Genomic DNA, 13,047 nt, shown 5'->3' with positions numbered 1-13,047 from the left:
CATAGGATCATTCAAAGACTTTTTTCTATTTTCTTTCCAATTTTCATCGTCGGAATCATATATCCTTCTATTAATTAACGGATCCATTACTATAATGTAATAGAACAATTAACCAAAACAAAAAAGGGAAGAAAAGAAGAACTGATGATGGATTAAGAAGAAAAAGAAGAAACCAATAAAAGATGCTGGGTTAAGAAGAAGAAAGACGATGATGGATTAAGAAGAATAAGAAGAAACCAATAAAAGATGCTGGGTTAAGAAGAAGAAAGAAGATGATGGAGAAAGAAGAACTGGAAACGTGATGAAGCAAGAAAGAGAAATTGTCCAGATTTTTGAAATTTCAATTTTTTTGAATTTTGAAATTCAAAATTTCAAAATTGGGTGTTTTAATTAAAATTAATAATTCAAAATCCAAAAACTGATTTAGAAGATTGAGTATTTTAATGGAGAAAAAATAGGCATTATATTGGGTAATTGTGTATTATAGGAGAGAGAATGTTATGTATCTATACACTTCTACTAAAATTAAAAAAAAAGGGAATTATGTAATATTTAAAAAAAGAAGGGAAAATTAGAGAATATAAAACTTATAGTTGTGTATTTAAGTTATTTTAGCTTAAAAAATGGGCTTAGGTCCAGCAACAAAAAACAAAAACTGAATGTGGGGCCTTTAGGCCCATTTTCATATACGATAGATGTATACTAGCGTATACAATCTCGTATATCAACTCCAAACATCTGTATATCAAATTCGTGGACTTTATTTACTAATTTTGATGATCCAGTTGACTCGAAAAGGAAAGAGTTAGTCCCTTGGCCTAACAAGGAGATGCATGGAGGAAGAGATTGTAGTCCAATTTGAATTCCAGGCAGATTTTATGCAATGGAAACAAGAAATAAAAATTAGTGCCCTAATAATAATATTATAAGGATGATTACCTAGTCACAAAATAACAAGCACCAAAAGGCATTGCAACTTTATCACCACAAGCAAAAGAAACTAAATAAAATTATAGTGAATGTCCGATTGCAAAAGAAACACTTGAGAAAATAAATTTACTGGAAATTGCATAGACTAAATGTGTGAGCAACATATAACAATTTTCAAAGCATTGAAAATGAACCAGAGATCATAGTCAGCAATTAGATTGGATATCCTAACAGGGCACTGCATCTTGAAGTTCTATTCTAATATATGACATTGAGTGCTAGAAAGTTAAAGGAGTAGGCACTAAATCAAAATTTGAATATATGATACAAACAATGGAACAAAAGGAAATACTACTAAAACACATAGATATATCATAACGATGGTCTTTAATAGAGAACTTGAGCTCAAATAGTGTTGAATAAAAATGCATATTACTAACTACACTATACACTTGGGGAAGAGTATAGCTCAAAGTTGGACAACATCCAACCACCAAACAAGGAAATGGCACACGAACTTTCCAAATTGCAACACCTTAAGGGACGGAGAGAATAAACAATAGACTGCAAAATTGAAAAAAAAAATAGAAACAGAGCACATTGCAATGTGGAAAAGGGAAAACAAAAACCTACAATTTGAAGTCGACTTAACAAAATTCAAGTAAAGAGATTCAAAACGAACTATAACAAATACAAGACACAAGCTCAAAACCTGGACGTGGTGGAACCTTCATTCAACCTGAGGTGAAAAAAAGGAGAACATGACGTCGGACATTAAGCATTAATGCAGGTTCATGAGAATAAGATGATACTAAAACAACACTTTGAATTTAAACACAATAATGCTACGAAAGCTAAGAAAATAAGAAGAGCAACTGACAAACCTCCCAGCATCCACGTACATATTCGAGTCATGTTCAGGACTAAATACAAAAGAAGACCAAAAGCCCCAGTTCTTATGAATAGCCAGAAGCAAACTATCGTACATAACAAACAAAACGAGCTAACATAAGAGAGGAAGGAACTAAAAAAAATAGCTTGAATATAAATAGAAAGTTATACTACTGATTTGAAATCAATAACAAGTCGAAACACACCAAATTTCTAACATTTAAACAGTTCAACGGAGGAGATTCAAACATTGCCAACACATCAAAAATAGCAAAGATATGAACTGAAAGTAAACGTTATTTTTTTCGGGGCAGCGCTCTGGGACCAACAAGCTTGAAGACGACGATCTCCCACCGAAAAAGGATTACTCAAAGAACATCGACTGAACAAAACAAAGGAGTGAGAACAAAGGTTGATCGAAACCTCGCTTTCGATTTATCTTTAGTTTTAATTAAGAATTTTATGGTTCAAGTGTATTTTTTTCTCTCGAATGTCAGTTAAGTCTCAATATTTTCTCCTAGTTTTTCTTCCAATTCAATTTTTTCTCCTAGTTTTTCTTCCAATTTTGTCTTCCTAACTTTTCCAACTCTATTTTTTTCAACTTATTTATAAAACCAATTATTCTAAATCGTTTGGAAATTAGAAAGCTTGCGAATAAATTTCTGTTGGGGAGGATTAAAATCGGATGTTAACAGAGTTTAGAAAAATTCTAATCCCAAAAAATATTGAAAATGATTTAAAGAAATTTTGCTTTGGTCACTTTTTGAAGTTGGATAAAGATGTAGCAATACAACTTCGAATGAAGTTAGTACATGGTCTTAATCTTCGTCGTATATTTTCTAAAAAGAAAAAAAGAGGTTTGAATTGATTATAATGGTTTACCAATTTGCTTTGGCATTAATGGATTCGCTATTATGACTAGACTTCCATGTCATTCTTTTCCTCCTATAAGTCAACAATTAGCGAAAATTGAAAAAGAAGGCAAAATTTTAATTGATAAAATGGGTAAATCTCTGAATTATGTTGTTCTCGTAGAAAATATGTGTGGTCCAAACTTAACCAAAAAGCAAAAGGTTGCTATTAGTATGATTTGATTTGTGCATTAAATATTGTGTTAAAAAAGTGTAGCTAAGAAGATAAATATTTATTCGCTAAAGATTGCGTCGAAAAAAAGTGTGTTAAAATCATATCCATCGGGTCACGAAAGTTTTGATGTTACCATTGGGTATCTTTTGAAAAAGTTAGACTCAACCAAATCTCAATATAATCTTCATGGCTTTTCATGGGCGTTCGCCGTAAATATTTAAATTGATGTTTTCATTTATGAGTTAAATTATTACATGGCTTTTATTATGTATATTTGACTACTTCTTATGATATATTGCTATAAACAGCTTACACAAGCAAATTCTTAAACAACTTACAAGTAGCTTTGCAAAAAGGTGAATACAATCAGTTTACAAGTGGCTTTCAACTAACAGTTTTTAATAAGACAACAAATAATGTGAATTACATATGATTATGTATATTTTCTATTTACTAAAATTTCTTAGTACATGAACATCCAAAGGAGAGTGTTGTAAATAGTGATGGATGTCATGTGTGGTCCCGCTATTGTTACTGTAGGAGTATTACCTCTTCGAGTTATAATTTGCCTGTATAATAAGCTTTCACAAAGCAATAAAAAGATACTAAGCTAGCGTTTGACAATAGATATTCAAATATTTTTGGCAAATATTATTTGGATGAAAATTTGGGTGAAATTTCACCATGTGTTTGGCCATAGAATTTGGGAAACATATTTCATTTTTTTAAGAAATATGATTTATACCCATAAATTTTTGAAACTATCAAAACTAACCATAAATTTGTATTACATAGCAAAATAGAAATCTCGATTTTCAATTTTCTCAAAAAACTCATTCCTAACTTCTATTAATCGTGGACCACTGATGGCATAACCTTTAGATACGGACTTCCTCGCATCATCATGCAAGGCACTTATAAGGATTGATGTTTCTTCATCAGTCCATCTATCAGCCGCTGAACCACGTGATTTATTCATTTTTTTACGTTTCTACAATACAACATCAACATGACAACACATCATATGCATAACTTAATTTTTTTTAGAGTGCACAAAATCTGAAAGCATGTCTTTACTAAAAATGAAAGACGTACGAACACAATTGAAAGTATATTACCCTGTTAATCGAAAAAGGTGAAGTCATAGAGTTCTCGTCGGAAATCTCAAAACCAGCTTCAGGAATAATGGGCATTACAAAACTTAACAAACAAGCCCGAAAAATTAGTTGCGCCAGTCGAATGAAAAAATAAAACACAAGGAGAAAAGATTCTTATCATTCGTAACTGTTAAACCTAGACAAGAGAACATATTCATACAAATTGATTCAAGCAAGTTCAATCTAAACGAAATTCACTATAAGAAAAAATATGTAGATTTTTACAAATTACCTTCAATTTTTTTCTCTAGAGAGGACTGCCACAGAGCTTTTACTATGGTTGTTCAACTAATTTTTTTGGATATAAAAGTTCATGTACGTATATGCTCTATATAATAGAAAAGTGTATTAATTGAGTTAGTTGGCAGATGGGGAGCTAATTGAATTGGTTGGTGTCAATAAATAGATTATTTTTGTAAAATATATAAGTTAGGTGTAAAAATTGAATTTATAACACTTTCCAAATAATGAAATTTGGCCTGAATACTAGTTTTTTCTAGTATTTGGAAATTTGAAAAATTTGTCAAAAAAATTTACCAATTAATAAAAAAGTGTATAGACAAACAAAATTTGTCAAGTTCTTTCCCAAGTTTTACTTGCAAAATCTATGGCCAAACGGGCCCTAAAAGTGTTAGTTGCATTTCCTATTTCTCTACTTTCCGTTTTCCTCTTACTTTACTCTTTTAATTTAATTTTAGTTTTATATTAATTTTATAACAATATATATATATATACATACAGAAAGAGAACAAATAAAAATCAATGTAAAGGTAAAAAGTGGGATAAAAATGGATCCACATCCAACAGTACTTTTCGGCCGAAGAAAAACATGGAATGGTTAAAAGCAAACATACAAGCTGTTTTTTAGTCGAAGTATGAGAAAGTACCATTTTTTGAAGCAAATAAAGTATAATTTATTTAAGCATAGTAATAACAATATACCAAAATTATCCCTTGGTCCATAAGCAAGCATGTCGACCAAGAGATGCACTCTTATATATAGTAGTGATAATAAATAAATTTTGAGTTTGAATTACTCTTATTTTTTTAATACTTTATATATACTTTATATATTTTTTTTGAGAAAAGATATAAAATCACCACTGAAGTTGTCTCGAATTTTCAAAAAGACACCTTAACTTTGTGGGTGTCCTATTTCCCCATTGAACAATTTAAAAGTGTTATAAATATCTCATTTTTCGCGCAACCCCAATTGCAACAAAAGAGCACGCACCAATAGTTGTTTGACACGTAATAAGTTCTTTTAATTTTTAGTATCATTTTCATTTTCATTTTATTATTTCTATTTTACCAACTTTATTTTCATTTTTTCCCTATTTCTTCTTAAATCTTCATTACTCAAATTCTTTGTTCCTTGTTGTAAGTCCTCCAAAAAAATAGCAGCCATAGTCACTTTCAATGTAACCTATGATGCTTCCATGTAACACTATTTTCCTCACCAAAACATCACTAAATAAAATCAATTCAACTCTCAAGTTACTAAAATAAGGTAATGAGACCAAAAAAAAGATGGAGTTTCATAATATTCTCTAATCAATGGATTTTTTTTTTTAAAAAAAGAAAAGATAAAAGAAGAAAAAGAAACAAACAAAAGCAAGAGAAAGAAAAAAAAGAAGATAAAAATGGATGAAGTAAATGGATCTTCTAAGTTGAAGAAGATGAAGAAAAAAATGGATTTTGAACTTGGGTGAAGAAGATAATGGGGAAGATGATGTAAATTTATTAAATAATTAATATTTAAGAAATATAAATACATGTGTCACTTTATAGTTGATTATGACAGTGAAAAGATTTTGTCACGAGCCCCATTTTTGTGGTAACAACCCAGACGAGAAAATAGGTCAAAATGACCAATTTATAAAGATATTGAATAATTTCATGGGGTGATAGGACACTTTTAAAATTAGTGTCTTAATGCAAATATGGAATAACTTTTAGGTGTGACTTTATATCTTTTCTCTATTTCTTTTATATAACCCATAAACTGATTAAATTTTGAATCAATCTATTTTAAGTGTTTTAAAACTAAAATAGTTTTTCAGCATCTTTAAAGTGTATATAAAATTAAAAAGAAAAACTTATAAACATTTGTTTTTGAATCAAAATAAATAAAAAATCATAATTTAAAAAAATATAAATTTATGATTTTTGACATATAAACAAAAAGTAATAAATCATCTAAACATAAACACAACCTTTCTCAATCCTCATTTATTGGGTCAGACTTAAAAATCACATTCTAAAATGAAGATAAAACTCAAAATAATTACTCACTCATTTTTAATTTATGTGATATTTTTTATATTTTGAGAATTAATTAGTGTAAATTTAATTAGAAAATTATGTATTAAATTTTAAAAAATAAAATTCATATATTTATTTGCAGAAAAAATATTTTAAATGACAATTGATAATTTAAAATATTTAAAAATCTATTAAAATTTATGATCAGAGTTAAAAGATTGTTTCAATTTCTAAATTCGAATATCACTTCGAAAAGTGTGACATAAAATAAGAGGAGGAGAACAAAGGAGTATATACTCATACCCCAATGGATGGTGGAACATCTTGTTTCTCGTCCACCGTCAGTGCTATACCCTAGAAAACACTAACCATAGCTTGTAACACTGAATCAGTGAGCAACCTGCTGGTGCAAACGGGTTTGCTTGAAATCATGGCTGCTGCCGCTGCTGCTATTGCTGTTGCTGTTGATCTTTTTTAATGGAGGATTGAATTTTTAAAATTGACGGTTGGTTGTTTTTTTTTCTTCTGATATCATTATTTTTTTTGAAGTTTCTCCGATTGCTTAGGAATTTTCCATCAAGGTTCTAGGTTTGTTTGGGAAGAAGAAGGGATTAGGATGTGTGTTTCTTGTGTAGGAAAAGTTAGTTCTTTTACTTTTTTTTTGGGTCATCTAGTAAAGAGTTATTTTGTTGGTACTTTTGTGGATCTAATTTGGGCATAACAATAAACAGGGTCTTATATCATTCTGGATCCTTCCTTTTGTTTTTTCCCTCTAGATGTTCAATTCAATTTACATATGTTTCATGATTTATTGTATTAAATAAAGTAATGATTTTGGCAAAATAGTGAACAGATAGTCTCTTGAATCTCAGTCAAGATGCATCTTTTGATAATTGAAACTTATTCATAGAGAATACAAAATTTCACTTGTGAAAGTTGTTAACATGTGGGGACTTGTGGCATGGCCATAAGGTTTGTTATGTTGTGATAAGAAGAGGTAAGTGTGACAAAAAAGGGAGAGTGTTGGTGAAAAGTTTTTACCTAGTCATTGTGCATCTTTTACTTGTGGGCAAGTTACTTTTTATGATATTTCAATCCTTTCAGATTTCCGTCATTGGTGTATGTGGTATGGGAAGAGTTGGAAAGACTACCTTTGTGAAGAATTTGAATAATGAGCTCATAAAGATTATTGCGTCAGACTCTAAACTATCTTTTGGTGTTATGGTATGGATTACCATTCCCAAACCGCCAATAGACATAAGCAAGGTTCAAACAAGAATTGCCAATAGAAGAGATGTAAAGGTTGATGACAACGAAAGCGTACAAAATGTTGCTAATAAAATTCATCAAAAACTCGAACAAGAAATGATCCCAGTTCTTATACTAGATCAAGCTTGGTAAGCTATAAGTCTGGATTATGTAGGTGTGCCCCAACTTGAAAATCTTGCAAGAAGCAAAGTAATTATTAACTTCCTGTTTTTTGATCTTTGTAGGCAAATGAAAACATACACCGAAACAAAGGTGTACACTATGATTGAGGATGAATCTTGGCAACTGTTTGTCAAAAAAGCAGAAGATAATGCCTCTTTGGAGCATATTCAACCATTTGCAAAGGCAATTGCAAGAGAGTGCGGTGGTTTACCTTTAGCAATTGTTGTTATGGGAGCATCTGTGAGGGAAGAAGAGGGTCGAGTTGTGGGAAGTTTTTTTACAATCACTTGGAATGTCCAAACCTCATAACGAATATGTCAAAAAGAGAGGTGACATTCAAAGTTGTTTCTTGTATTGCTCCTTATATTCGGTGGCTATTCCAACAGATGCTCTCATACACATTGCCGATGGGCAGAGGGGTTACTTGGTGAACGTAACACATGAAGCCTACAAGAGGGGAATCACAATTATTGAGAGTCTAAAGATGCCTGCTTGCTTGAAATGTATGAGTTTGAATTTGTGAAGATGCATGACGTAGTTCAAGATGTTGTTTCATGGATAGCTCATTCCTCTGGTAATGAACACAATTCTCTTATTCAGGTTGGTTTTGAGTTGGCTGAGATATCACATATTAAAATGCCTGCTTCTCTCAAGAGAATATCTTTTGTAAGTTATGGAATTAATAGTCTACCTGATTGCTTCATGGAATGCCCAAAGACAACATCTTTACTTTTGCAAGACAATTATCCTCTCGTGAAAATTCCGCATGAACTTTTTTTTGCATTTCCATCCCTAATAGTTCTGAATCTAAACGAAAACTGGTACCCCAACACTACCTTCTTCCCTCAATAGTTTACAATCGGAAGAGTTGAAATTGACAACAAAAGTTGGACAGATAAACTTAGAGCTGTGACAAATTAGGACTTAATCAGTGACAAGAGAGAGTGATAGATCGTAGATAACATCATGCTACCTTAAATTAATTCAAATCAGAGATGTGTTCAACCTTTAAGATTCTTAGCACAAAAACTAAGACCAATCTTATAGGATAGTACAATTTGTGTTGTACAGAAGAAAAACATAATTCTATTCAAAAAGTTTAGAATGGGTCAAGTAAGGTTTTGAAGTAATCAAAACAGAAGATCTAAAAAAAATTTACAAGCTTTTCGCAGCAGAAAAATAAGAGAAGTATATGCTGCACACTTTTCTCAAGAATAAAGGAAATGCAACAGCTGATACTCTCTTGCTGGCAACATCTGTTTCCTTCTTTTCTTTCCTATATGTTTGCTTTGCTGTTAAATAGTAAGGAAAAGAAAGGTTGTCCAAAGTACTTATTAATATAAATATAAAAAGGAACCATTCTTCTCCCATCTATGCAAGAATGAAGAGGCTACATAACAACTATATAAAACTTATTGAAGATTTTTCTGGAATTCTATTTATAAAGAAGGAAAATGTAGTAGTAAAATATAGACATATTGTGCTAACTATTTATCTGGCAACTTCATGGCTGGTTCAATAGTTCTTCTTTTTAGCATATTTTTCCAATATTATAGTGTTATCTACCAGGGTTTCTCCATTCAAGGATTCGAACTCAATATCCTGGGTAGAAGTGAATGGATCAACGAATATTTTTAAGATTATAGTAGAAAAGAACGGTTGTCTAGTTCTTAGAATAAAAGGAATCATTCTTCTCCCATATGAGCAAATTGAAGAGGCTCCACAACAACAATTTAAAATTGATCAATTTATTTTCTGCAAGTAGTGCCTTAAACAAAGTAAAACCAATCAGCTTAACTTCATTTGATTATCTTTGAGAGCATCATTAGCATTCTCATAAAACATTTTTATCTATTTACTGGAAGAGTAATATATTCAATGGACAAATTCTTTTCTGTTATTCTAACTTTGTTTTTGAGGTGGGGAAGTTTGTGTTTAAATGCTTCTATCCTAAGTTTGAAAACACAGTCGTTTCTCATCAAATGTTGAAATTATAGGAAGGACATGGAGAAGCTAACAAAGTTAAGAGATGCTATCAAGGAGAAGGTGGAAGGAGTTGAGAGAGAAGGCTATAAACCAAAACCAGATGTTCTTAAGTGGCTCAAGGATGTTTAGAAGCTGGTGAATGAATGGGAGTCTATCCAAGAAAACATTGCAATGACGAAGAAGCTTGCATAAAAATGCTGTCCATGTTGCAGCCTTCACTTGGAAGTCTCCAATCAAGCACAAAACCTGGGAGATCAACTTTGTAAGCTTATAGATATCATAGAAAGCTTTGAATCCAATTTGGTGGTAGAAAATTACCAGATGAAATTAGTTGAGTTCATCCCAGAACCATCAATAGAAGGTCAGTCAGCAGCAACAAGGAATCTCAACAAAATCCTACAACTATTAGAAGATGATGAGGTATGTTGGAATTAAACCAAGAGAAGTAATCCTAAAATGATTAGCATTTGGTACTTGCTAAGCTGAAAAAGTAAGAAGAATTATGAGTGAACGATTAAAGCTTCCAATTCCTTCTCTCTCTAGTTTTGCTAAATCTCTTTATATAGCCATTGTTACATTTTCACTTGTGGAAAAATTATTTTTTGAGCTTTTCTAATCCTTTCAGGTGGGGATCAAGTGTCTTGACTTGATGTGACAATCCAATGTATTCTATCCAAGTGGCAGAAAATAGGTGGATATTTAAAATTACTTCTGTTCTCCGTGAAGTAATGGGATACATAAAATCCCTCCATGGACAAGTGAAGGTGCTTTCTTTTGCCAACTTTTACCTTTTTCATCATCTGTACGAACTATTTTACTGTACTACTGATTAACAACAAGAAAGTTTTTTCAGTTTTTTTTTTAAAAAAGACAAGAAAGTTTGTGGCTCTAATATGAGTATCTTTTAAACTAAAGAGTCGTTTGGTAGAGTGTATTAGCAATATTAATGCATTCATTAGCTCTGTGTGTTTGGTGCACTTTAGCCAGCTAGACAAGATGAAGAAATGTTAAGATAGAAATAGTGCATCTATTATGTATATATATTTTGATGTTGAGTTTTTTTTTTAATATGCATAGTGTGTGAACAACACTTGCTTGAGATGGACCAATTCAAGAATTTCTGGGCGATTTGGTCCAGCTCGCGCTTGAACAAGCTAAGCCTCTCAATTTTCGAAGGAAAAAGTGGTAGGGGAACACATTAGAGCACAATCTACGGGATGGGCTCTCGGAACAATGTATGATGCCTCCAATTAGGATTAGAATGCATTGGATTGTGACTTGATGGTGTTCAAATAGCAGCCATGTCGCAGCAAATTGCACAACTTGTGCATTGGTAGCGTCTAAGGTTCAACGAGTTGCTGAAAAATGAAAGAATGAGTAAAAAAGAAAATCAAAGAATAAGTGCTTAACCTCGCTCGTATGACCCATTCTTCAAGAAGACCCTCGAGTGATGATGAAGTCGAATACATAGCCTCCACTTCTTAGCATCTCTTCAGTGATCTTTTTATACTTGTAGCAATTTTTTTGTATATTTTATATTATGATTTTAGTGTTTATGGATGATTGATGGAGTGCATATGCTTTTATTTGGAATGGACTGTATTGAATTTGTAATAATTTATTTACAGGTGGGTAGTAGAAAAGCGACGGGCCGAGTCGCTTCTTCTAAAAAAATAAGTGATGCGGTCTGTCGCTTAGGCAGAAAATTAAGTTATTGCTGTCAATTAATTGTCGCAAAAGATCCTTTTTCGTCTAGTCACTCGATTTTACCGTGTAAAACTGTTCTCAGTTTTATTTTTTGTTTCTTAAATTTGGTCCTTTAATTTCATCAGAGTTAAATTCTTGATTAGAAGAAAAACAAAAAGACAATGGATTAAAGTTTCCCTCACTGCACCGAGAAAGTAATGATATCATATCTGCAAAGTTGGTAGAGGTATATGTTCATTTTCAATTTCTCCATACTTATTAAAGTTTCCAATTTTAGAATAACTTAATATAAAGTTTCTTTTTGACTTCTAATATCTACTGTCAAATTAGAGCAATATGGAAAATGAAGGCAATTAATTAAGTAGGTCAGTGTTAAACATGTAGAAAATAGTAGAAACACCAAATATTTGATTACTCAAAGAAAAGAAAATAAATCTCCTCTCTATATGAATTTGGTATAGTAAATGCATGTAACTAAAAGTCTTTATATTCCCTTCATAATAGAGACTAACTTTTTTTCAATGTAAAGAGTTAAAACTCTTTTCAATGTTGCTTTCGCTTTGTTAGGTTACAAGTGTTGGGTATGTAGCAAGAATTGATGGGAAATAGAGGGAAGGAGAGGAATTTGAAAAGTTTAGAACTTGAAAGGTTGGGAACTTGAAAAGTCCTCTAATGCTTTAATGAAAAAGGCAATAGTCCCTCATCGGTAATGGAAATGAAAATAGGAGAGTTTAAATAAATAAACACTCCTATTAATTGTTAAAAGGGTTGGAAAGAGGGACCCTCCTCGTGCCGTCGTCGTCGTCGCTCGCTTCGGCTTCGGCTTTGGCTTTGGCAAATGATCGATCGAGAGATAATTTTTTGGACAAATTTATTTTAATTATTTATTTAATTAATTTAATGGCCAAAAATTATTTTCAATTAATTAGTTGATAACAGACGTTAACCGAAATGTTTTCAACTTTTTAGTTAACCCGACCCGACTCGAATCCGCGCGCGTGACCCGTTTTAAATTCCGTTATATTTAAAAATTCCCGCCATGACTGTTCTGAAAGGTTGCAACTTTCAGGAACAGTCAATACCATTTGAAAGTTTGCAACCTTTCATTAATGGTCGTGTCAATTCTGAAAGGGTTGCAACCTTTCAGAATATATTCTTCTTGCCTATAAATACCATTCAGTCTTCAGAATATTTCTCACGAATTTTCTGATCTTCCTTCTTAAAAACACATATTTCTTCGTGTACTTTCCTGCTATGGATTGATTCGCTGACAGTAGAGTTTTTGGTATCTATACTCTACAGATTAAGATCATTTTACCTTGGGAGGTTATATTCCAAATCAAACCTCGGATACTAGAGGGGAATAATTTCCTTAAAGGGACACTGTGAATTCAGTGGACTTGAGATTCTTCCTAAATTATCAAAAAAAATAGTATTCCAGATTCTGGTAAGTTTTACAGATTCAATTATTTTTTACAAATAAATTTCTGTTCATCTTATTTACTAGTTCTAAAAATCTCAGTTACTTCGTGTTTCTGACTGATTTATTACAACCAGTAATTTATGATTTTCATAGCACAGATTGGCAACAATC

General features: G+C 31.7%; 1 long non-coding RNA gene across 3 annotated transcripts; it reads left to right on the top strand.

Moving 5' to 3' along the window:
- Positions 1–6,599: 6,599 nt before the first annotated feature.
- On the top strand, positions 6,600–11,525 carry LOC107023946. Of its 3 annotated transcripts, XR_001457293.2 has the most exons (6): positions 6,600–6,834; positions 7,434–7,726; positions 7,823–8,360; positions 9,758–10,166; positions 10,372–10,510; positions 10,824–11,525. It is a non-coding gene; the product is annotated as an uncharacterized LOC107023946 (long non-coding RNA). The 3 variants fall into 3 exon arrangements; XR_001457294.2 differs by having other exon boundaries at positions 6,601–7,726; positions 7,823–8,334; XR_001457292.2 differs by having other exon boundaries at positions 6,601–7,726.
- The last annotated feature ends 1,522 nt before the right edge of the window (positions 11,526–13,047 follow it).

The sequence above is a fragment of the Solanum pennellii genome, chromosome 7 (assembly GCF_001406875.1).
Source record: "Solanum pennellii chromosome 7, SPENNV200".
Lineage (NCBI taxonomy): Eukaryota > Viridiplantae > Streptophyta > Magnoliopsida > Solanales > Solanaceae > Solanum > Solanum pennellii.
The sequence above is the reverse complement of the archived record's forward strand: the minus strand, read 5'-3'. Positions and strand labels throughout refer to the sequence as shown.